Genomic DNA, 8,859 nt, shown 5'->3' with positions numbered 1-8,859 from the left:
GTTCAGGGAAAATATATATTTGGGGGCAAGACTTTAGGACAATATTCAGGTTTAAGCAAATGGAGGTATTCTTTACTCTCCTGTTTTGTTAATCAAACTCTTCTAAAACTCAAATAGATGAAAATATATAGATATAGCCTGCATCCTTTTTTGACAGAAAATGTTTTTCCAATCATTGTGTTTTTTTTTTCTGTTTAAAAATGTACTATGGAGGAAATTTTCTATTACAGAAAATACCAAGAAAAAAAATCTTCAACTCCATCACCTAGAGGCAACTGAGTGGACCTTTTAATGAATTTCCTGTAAATGTTTTTTCTGCATTCTCTGTGTTTTTCATACACTTGAGATCAAAGAATGAATGTATTCAGTTTTGAATTATACATATATATATCAAGGTTAGGTTGTGTGTCTTTTAACCGTGATTAAAGTTTGCTACTATTGAAGTGAGTTTCCTTTTCTATTAACCAAGCCCCCCAATTAGTCGCCATAACATAGGTTCCAACTCCTGATGGCTGAAGGTGTATCAGAGTAAAACTATGCTCCACATGGCCCCTGATGGCTGTTACCTTGTGGAAGCAGATCACCAAACCTTTCCTGCAAGCTTCCACCCGGTAGGTGTGAACCACCAGTCTCCAGGTAGTGGCAGAATGCTTAGCTGTTTGCGCCAGCTAACGGAGAGTTTCATATGTCCAGGAAGTAGCAGAGAAATCAATACGGTTGGAAATAAAGTTAGAGGATTAAACCTTAGTGAAGGCCTGGGGCAAAGAACAAGCAGGAGTCGGGAAAGTATGTGAAAGCCAGATCAAGACGCGCCGTGGGTCTGGCCTTGCATTTGTTGTGGTTCGCTACTGTGGAGTCTGTACTGACTCATAGAGACCCTGAGGTTTTATGTTGGAGCCCATTGCTGCAGCCACTGTGTCAATCCATCTTGTTGAACATCTTCCTGTTTCTTTGCTGCCCATCATGCCTGGGGAAGCATGCTGTCCTTTTGCAGGGACCAGTCTCTCCTGATAACGTGTCCAAAGTACGTGAGATTGAAGTCTTGCCACACTCGATTCTATGACGAATTCTGGCTGTACTTCTTCCGAGACCTATCAGTTTCTTCTTCCGGCAGTCCATGACACTTTCAACATTCTTCACCAGCACCAGACTTCAAACGGATCGAGCCTTGTCTAGTCTTCTTTATTCAATGTCCAGCTGCTATATGCATATGAGGTGGCTGAAAATACGATGGCTTGGGTCACGCGTACCTTAGTGTACCTTATTTCTCAAAATAACATCCTCGTTCTTCAAAAATGTAAAGGGGTCTTATGCGGCAGATTTATCCAATGCAGTATGTCATTTGATTGTTTGACGGATGCTTCCACGAGCATTGATTGTAGATTCAAGCTAGATCACAATCCTTGACAAATTCAATATTTTCCCAGGTTATCAGGATGTTACCAGCTATTTGATTGTGAGGATTTTTCTTACCATTACATTACATTGTAATCCATATTGGAGGCTGTAATCCTTTGAAGCACTTAATCTTCGTTAGCTGTCTGCATTTATATAAAGGAATAATATGTGTTTGCATGCTACAAAGTAACGAGTTTGGTACTAAGGTGTCTCACTGTCACCCAGTCAGTGCTGACTCATAGGGACCCCCTTGTAGGTTTCTGAAACTGTAACAATTGACAGGAGTACAAAGCCTGGTTTTGAACTGAACCATGAAGATCACAGGGTCCACCAGGGCACCGTGGGTAGTGGCTGCATTGTAGACCTAATTCTGGAAGGTTTAAAAGTGATATGTCCCAAATTTCAGTCCAAATCACTTAAATTGAAATATTTTAGAAAGCAGTGTTTAAAACAAAGAAACAAAAAAACAAAACCTCTCTAATGATATTTTTATGTAGCTCAGCTTAAAGATAACTAAAGGTAAACGAAACCAGAGACAGAAATATCAGTAAAAAGAATATCACACTGGATCGTGTGAAAAAAAGTACACACTTAAAAACTAAATTAGGGTGAACAAGTAAATGTGGTGAAGAAAGCTGATGGTGCCCGGCTATCAAAAGAGATAGTGTCTGGGGTCCTAAAGGTTTGAAGGTGAACAAGCAGCCATCTAGCTCAGAAGTAAAAAAGCCCACATGGAAGAAGCACACCAGCCAGTGCGATCACGAGGTGCCCAAGGGACCAGGTATAAGGCATCATGCAAAAAAAAAAAAAATGTATATATATACCATATTGAATGAAGGGGGAAGTGCAGAGTGGAGACCCAAGGCCCAAGTGTCGGCCACTGGAGATCCCCTCATAGAGGGGTTTAGGAGAGGAGATGGGTCAGTCAGGGTGCGAGGTAGTACCGATGAAGAGCACAGCTATCCCCCAGATCCTGGATGCTTCCTCCCCCAAATACCATGATCCGAATTCTACCTTGCAGGGGTGGATAGGGCAGAGGTTGTACACTGGTACATATGAGGGCTAGAGGCACAGGGAATCCAGGGTGGATGATACCTTCAGGACCAAGGGTGTGAGGGGCGATGCTGGGAGAGTGTAGGGTGAGTGGGTTGGAAAGGGGGAACTGATTACAAGGATCCACATGTGACCTCCTCCCTGGGAGAGGGACGGCAGAGAAGGGGGAGAAGGGAGACTCTGGATAGAGCAAGATATGACAAAATAACGATGTATAAATTACCAAGGGCACATGAGGGAGGGGGGAGCGGAGAGGGAGGGGAAAAAATAAAAAGAGGGCCTGATGCAAAGGGCTTAAGTGGAGAGCAAATGCTTTGAGAATGATTGGGGCAGGGAATGTATGGATGTGCTTTATACAATTGATGTATGTATATGTATGGATTGTGATAAGAGTTGTATGAGTCCCTAATAAAATGTAAAAAAAGGAGAAAAAAAGAAAAGAAAATGATTAGGGCAAAGACTGTACAGATGTGCTTTATACAATTGATGTATGTATATGTATGGGCTGTGATAAGAGTTGTATGAGCCCCTAATAAAACGTTTAAAAAAAAAACTAAATTAGTGGAATCCAGATGGTCATGTGGTTAATTTCTCAGCTGCGCACCCAGAGGTGGGGAGTTTGAATCCACTAGCTCAGTGGTTCTCAACTTTCTGAATGCCGTGACTCTTTAATACCGTTCCTCATGTTGTGGTGAGCTGCCCAACCATAACATTATTTTCGTTGCTCCTTCATCACTGTCATCTTGCTACTGTTGTGAATCGTGCGACCCCCGTGACTAGCCGCTCCTCAGGAGAAACATGGCAGTCAATTTCTATAAAGATTACCATCTTGGGGCAGTTCTAAGCTGTCCTAACGGGTTGTTGAACCAGCAGCCAGTCCACAGCAATGAGTGTAGTGCTTGGACAAACTAGGTTAGTGACAGTGTGTGTGATCAGTTGTCATTGTGTGGGCTCCAATTCACAGCCACTCCATGAATACCAACAGGATGACATTGTGCCTCATCTTCATCAGCATTGGTATGTTTGATTCCACTGTAGCTGACCATTGGGTGAATCCATCTCATGCAGGGCTTCTCAGACTTTCATTGGCTTCCCACGTTCCCAAGCATGATGCCCTTCTCCTATGATTTGTCTTTTTGATCACATTCCAAAGTAAAAGTGTTGGCTAACTTCTCTGATTGGGATCATAGTACAAGGTCTTGAACAAGGTGGAAGAGAAAAAAAAATAGAGCAAAATTCAGAATCATAAAATAGACCCGTTCTGATAGACTAGTAGAAAGCCGAAGATGGTGACACTTTTGTGGGAGGCAGATAACGGGACAAGAGTGTATACATATGAATCCTTTATTCTTAAACATTAAGAAGCCTGACAGTTGGGTTTCTGGGGTGGAGTGAGGCCTTCACTTTGTGAGTTGGAGGTAAGTCCCAATCACATTCTCATAATCAATATTGTTCCCCACTATATCATCCCATAACTACCTTAAAGTTACCTCTTACAAGCACATGCTGATTGCTATATAGCGGCAGCTTTAACAATAGAAGCAGACATAAGCTCTTAAGACAGCCACACCCCTTATTTGCCTCCCATCCCCCACCCCCACCCCCACCCCACTGGTGTTAGGTTATTCCTCCTATGTACTCCTGAACTTTAGGGTTAGGGTACAGCCAAATTTATTTTGTATGTGGTTAACTGTAATTCAGGAATTTGCACACCCCTCGAGTATACATAAGCCTTGGTTGAAAATACATTCTCTCTCTCTCTCTCGGAGCTGATATCAAGGGTTCAAGTAGAAAGAAAATGCTTTGAAAATGATGATGGCAACATATGTACAAATGTGCGTGACACAATGGATGAATGCATGGACTGTGATAAGAGCTGTTAAGAGCCCCCAATAAAAGTATTTAATAAAAAAATTAGAAAGGAAAATAAATATATTCTCTCTGTGCGAACTTGGCTCCTGAAGTCACGGTGGTCCTGTAGGTGAGCACGTGCACGATTTCTCTCGTCTGGTGTCTCTTTAATTTCACCCCTCAGCTACACAACCACCCCTTGGACCTGTTTTATTGTGGGGGAAGTTACCCCATACCTTAAACACACACTCAAGCCTGGCTCTGAACCATCCAGGGATCAGCTTTCAGCCCAATAATCTTCGATTCTACAAAGTGAACTATAACACCAGGGAAGAACGCACCTTTCAGAACTATCTACCATGTGAGACCAAAAGGAGAGCACTTTCAAAAGAAAAATGTAAACGCTCAGGAGCTCACAAAAAGAAGAAGAAAGGCAGGACAGGTGGAGATGGGCAGGGCCGGGCAGGAATTGGGAAGAGTGTTATTACACTGTGGGAAATGGAGAGTTGCAACCAATGTCACAAACAGAATGTGTCCAAGTTATTGAAAGGAAAGCCCATTTGTTTTCTAAGCTTTCACTCAAGCCACAATAAAAAGTTTAAAATTATTAGTAAAGGAGTTGAATTCTTTTTTTTTTTTTTTAGGAGTTGAATTCTTGAACAACATTCCAATCAACAGGATTCTGGTCAACTCAGCAGGTTTTATTGAATTTTGAGAGAGCGGTTTGCAAGTGAGATAGTTTTTTGTGCCAGCCTGGCCGATAAACACATGTGGGATTAATTGAAGGGTGAAGAGATAAATAGCTTGGCGAGCCTCACCTTTCTTGTCTCTTGCTCTTTGATCATCGGACCAGTGTGCGGCTGCCTTGCTTGTTCTGTACCTCAATTTGCAAGTTACACTACCTGTGGAACACCTAACCTGTGGACTGTGTTGCTGTAATTTGAGGTACCTTTAAGACTTGTTTCGTCACACAATTGGAATTTACATCTCGAGCAGGGGACTGACTGTTGGTGACCTGGCTGATTGTTGGTGACCTGCCTTGCTGTTTGCTGCCTGTGCCGGCATAGACAGAATCTCTCTACAGAGGACTACCTGGTGGCCCTCAAGACTTGAAGGACTGCCAGTGTCTCACAACTGTCTAACACATTTGAATTGCACTGAGCCATTTGTACTGTTTTTTTCTTGTACTTTGTACTCTTTACTTCTTGTGCTATGTATCTATCTATCTATCTGTATAACTGCTTTATAATTTAACTGTTTATTTCTTGTGTTTATCTATCTATCTATACTTACTTGCAACCTGTTTTTGTCTTTCTAGAGAACCGTAACACAGCAACTAAGCTGGCAACATTTAGAATCATGAAGGAACCGTACCCTCTAGGAATGAACGTTTAAAAGCACCTATAGACAGCTGGAAATGCTCTCTAGGTGACCACCTAGATCCACTTCTTGACTGGAAGTCGGGGAGACGTGGCAAGTGAGAGAAGGGTTGAATCTGGCTACTGACACCCACGAACCTGGTTCGCAGGGACGAGAGGAGAGATGAGACTGGGTCAGCTGGTCTGAAGTTTAAAGATTTCTTTGGACTCTGACCATGACAATGCCCAAGGCAGCTAAGGTTATTGAGAACTGCTGAAGGGACCATGGCAGAGATGCTAGGCAGCCAGTGGACACCCTGGTGAGGAAAAGCGAGACAGCTCATGCGGAGTTGACCAGAATGTGAACAGATGAGGGTAAGACGTCCACACCTGTGAATTGGTGTATATTGCTGCTGCTTTGATGGATGGATGGTCTGGCCAGATTTGACTTTGCTTATGAAGGCAGGCTTACAGAACTCCAACTGGAATGAAGAGTCTTCACATCAAACAACCTGCTTGGCTCCTGCAGAGCATTCGGTTAATTGAAATGAGCAGTGTAGAAATTGGAAACTCAATACGGGGGGAGATAAAGACATGAAGTGGCTGTCTTCCAAGCTTTTACAGATGGGGGAAGATGTTGATAGGCCTATAGGATTGAGGTGCAGGCATGCACATAACTAAAATTGTTAGGCAAAGAATATTTTTGTTTTGTTCACTTATAGAATGTAAGGTTTAAATGGGGCTGGGGAATTTTCAGTTGTACACATTTTAGTTTTATCCTGTTAGGCATAAATATGATTTTATTATTGTTTTTGTTTAAAGACTATGTATGGATTAAGATTGGCAAATCTTTATCCATACATAGTCTTTAAACAAAAACAGGGTCACTTTGATTTGGCATCGATTTGGTGGCACTTACCTTGGTTTGGGGCGATTATACACTATTGCCCCATACATGGTTCAAAACCATGGTCCACACCTGTTCACCTGGCCCACAGTTCAAATCTACTCTGTTCCTCCAGAGATTAAGACTGTTTGCTCCCATAAAGATTTATAGTCCCCTCACTGCCATTAAATGGCTAGGGCTTACAATCTTAGAAACATTTCTCTGGAGTTGCTATGAGTTGGAATTGGAATAAACTACATAGCAGTGGGGTTTTGGTCACTACTAATTTAATATATATGCTGAGAAATTCATCAGAGAATTTGGATTATATAAAGAAAAATGCGGCATCAGGATTGGAGGAAGGCTTATTAAGAACCTGCCACATGGAGCTGACACAACCTTGCTTATTGAAAGTGAGGATTTAAAAGTGCTTTCCAATGAAGATCAAGGATTGCAGCCTTCAGTATGGATTACAATTCAATGTAAAGAAAATAAAAAACCTCACAGCTGGACCAATAAATAACATCATAACAAACCAGGAAAAGATTGAAATTGTCAAGGATTTCATCTTGCTTGGACCCACAATCAATGCTCATGGAAGCAGCAGTGAAGCGATCAAACAACACATTGCATTGGATAAATCTACCTCACAAGACCTCTTACAATGGGGGGCGGGGGGGGGGATGGTACTTTGAGGATTAAGGTATGCCTGACCCATGCCAGAGTATGCTCAGTCACCTCATATTCATGTGAAACTTGGATATTGAATACTGAAGAAAAATTAATGTATTTGAATTATGGTGTAGTGAAGAATATTGAAAGTACCATTGCCTGCCAGAAGAACAAACAAATCTGTCTTGGAAGAAGTACAGCCAGAATGCTCCTTACAGGCAAGGATGATAAGACTTCTCATATATTTTGGACATGTTATCAGGAGAGACCAGGTCATGCTGCTTCCATAAGCATTGATGGAGAGTCCAAAGAAGACAAAATCCTTGACAACATTGATCTTTTCATCATGCTTGGTAAAGTAGAGGGGCAGCAAAAAAGAGGAAGATGCCCAACAAGATGGACTGATAGAGTGGCTGCAAAGATGAGTTCCCATTAGGAGGATGGCACAGGACCGGGTGATGTTTTATTCTGTGGTATTTAGGGTCCCTAAGTTGGAACCAACTCGACAGTGTCTAACGACAATAACGCTTAATCAATGCTTCATTAGTTATCCATTTATTAAATTCTGGGTACCCCCATGTAAAGGTTACCTTTGTGAGAGTAATGATCCTTTGATCTGAATGACCTGTTTGATTGAATGCAGCTGATACTGACACCTACTGACCTTACAGGATAAAAAAGAACTCCCTGATAAGATCTCAAGGCTGTACACCTGTACCAGAAGCAAACTGCCACATCTTTCTCCCACAGAGGGATCATTGGTGGGTTAGAACTTCTGACCTTTGGGTGAACAGTCAAGTGCTTTAACTACCAGGTCTCCTTCTGAATAAATACCTAATAGTCCTCCCTTGTATGCTGGGAGACATATTCCACACTCCCCTGGGATGCCTGAAATCACAGATAGTACCTATATGAAAGAGCTTCTAAAAGTTCCTGGGCAATTGGAATGAGATCATGGACTTTTCCCGTGAAGGTTTGAAGCCCCTCATGTGCTATATTTTCCTAAACTTACCAAACGCTGTGGCAACCGCTTTAGCAGTTTGAGGTGTTGTGAGCAAAACTAGCATGAATTTCTTTTTCTTTCTCTGCAATTTCACCCATTGGCATAGATTTTAGCAACTTCAGATTGATTTTTTTCTTTCCTTCTTAAGCCAAGAGCTTTTACTCTATTACTCAAAGGAAGCACTTTTCAGCTCTCTTTGGCATATCCCAATTGCTAGCATCATTACTCTTGCCCTTTGAGGACTTTAAGCAACATGCAGGTTACTAGAACACAAGCACCCAGGGCTACTAAGTGACTAACAATAAGCCTGGATACCCAGGGCAAAGGGATGACTCACTTCCTGGGGGGAACGGAAAGGGATGACTCAAGATTTTATTATGCTATTCAAAAATTTATGAATACCTTATTTCCCGAGCTGTTTGTTTAGACTGCAGAAAGCAAAACTGTGGATTCCAAACGTATCATTTCTTCCTTTCTCTACTTAAAGGGCATGGCAAAAATGTCTAGCACGTGTGAATTAGATGAACAAATGAACTGTGGAAGGGCTCAGAACATCTGTAGAAAACTTGGAATTAAAATTGACGGGCTTTCCCCACAAACATTTAGAAGCACCCTCAGACTTTCCTTTCCAAACCTGA

The sequence above is a fragment of the Tenrec ecaudatus genome, chromosome 6 (genome assembly GCF_050624435.1).
Source record: "Tenrec ecaudatus isolate mTenEca1 chromosome 6, mTenEca1.hap1, whole genome shotgun sequence".
Classification (NCBI taxonomy): domain Eukaryota; kingdom Metazoa; phylum Chordata; class Mammalia; order Afrosoricida; family Tenrecidae; genus Tenrec; species Tenrec ecaudatus.
This window is presented reverse-complemented; position numbering follows the sequence as displayed.